This window comes from Lepus europaeus, chromosome X (genome assembly GCF_033115175.1).
Source record: "Lepus europaeus isolate LE1 chromosome X, mLepTim1.pri, whole genome shotgun sequence".
In the NCBI taxonomy this organism is placed as follows: Eukaryota; Metazoa; Chordata; class Mammalia; order Lagomorpha; family Leporidae; genus Lepus; species Lepus europaeus.
Window position 1 is genome coordinate 95,432,467 of NC_084850.1, and position 1,451 is coordinate 95,433,917.

The 1,451-nt window shown below is 44.7% G+C and overlaps 1 pseudogene; it reads left to right on the forward strand.

Moving 5' to 3' along the window:
* Window positions 1–564: 564 nt before the first annotated feature.
* LOC133753399 (small ribosomal subunit protein uS2-like) lies at window positions 565–1,451 on the forward strand (annotated as a pseudogene).

Here is a 1,451-nt window from a genome sequence, read left to right on the forward strand (position 1 = left end):
TGGGTGGGAGGGAAGTTTTTGTAACCCATAAGCTGTACTTTGGAAATTTATATTCATTAAATAAAAGTTTAATTAAAAAAAAGAAGCAAATCATCAAAATTAAGAGACAACTTACAGAATGGGAGAAAACATTTCCAAGCCATACATCTGACAAAGTTAATAACTGGAATATACAAGGATCTCAAACAACTCAATAGCAATAAAAATTCAATTAAAATGTGTCAGCATATACAAGCAGATATTTTTATTCAAAACAAGACATACAAATGGTCAACAAGTACATGAAAAAAAGGCTCAACATTATTAATCATTAGGGAAATGCAAACAAAAACCACAATGAGATATCCCTCCATGCAAGTTACATTGCATTTATCCAAAAGAGAAAGATAATAAATGTTGGTGAGCATGTTTGGTGGGAATATAATTTAGTACACTCATTGTAGAAAACAATATGGATGTTCTTTTAGAAACTAAAAGTAGAAGTACCGTCTTTCTGCGCTACCTGGTGAGGGGTCCATACCATTGTTCTTGATTCCTGGCATAACTTAAGGAGAAGCTGTCACAATGTCTGGAGCCCTTGATGTCCTGCAAATGAAGGAGGAGGACGTGCTCAAGTTCCTTGCAGCAGGAACCCACCTAGATTGCACCAACCTTGACTTCCAAATGGAACAGTACAGCTACAAAAGGAAACGTGATGGCATCTACATCATAAATCTGAGGAGAACCAGGGAGAAGCTTCTGTTGGCAGCTAGTGCTATTGTGGCCATTGAAAACCCTGCTGATGTCAGTGTGATATCCTCCAGAAACACTGGCCAGAGGGCTGTGCTGAAGTTTGCTACTTCCGCTGGAGCTACTCCAATTGCTAGCTGCTTCACACCTGGAACCTTCACTAACCAGATCCAGGCAGCCTTCTGGAACCATGGCTTCTTGTGGTTACTGACCCTAGGGCTGACCACCAGCCTCTCACAGAGGCATCTTATGTGAACATGCCTACCATTGCTATGTGTAACACAGAGTCTCCTCTGCACTTCGTGGACATTGCCATCCCATGCAACAACAAGGGAGCCCACTGAGTGGGTCAGGTGTGGTGGATGCTGGCCTGGGAGGTTCTGCCCATGCGTGGTACCATCTCCTGTGAACACCCCTGACAGGTCATGCCTGATCTCTACTTCTACAGAGATCCTGAAGAGATTGAAAAAGAAGAGCAGGCCGCCACCAAAAAAGCTGTGACCAAGGAGGAGTTTCAGGGTGAATGGACAGCCCCAGCACCTGAGTTCACTGCTACTCAGCCTGAGGTTGCAGACTGGTCCAGAGGTGTGCAGGTGTCCTCTGTGCCTATTCAGCAGTTCCCCACTGAAGACTGGAGTGCTCAGCCTGCCATAGTAGACTGGTCTGCAGTGCCCACTGCTCAGGCCACCGAGTGGGTAGGAACAACCACTGAGTGGTCTTAA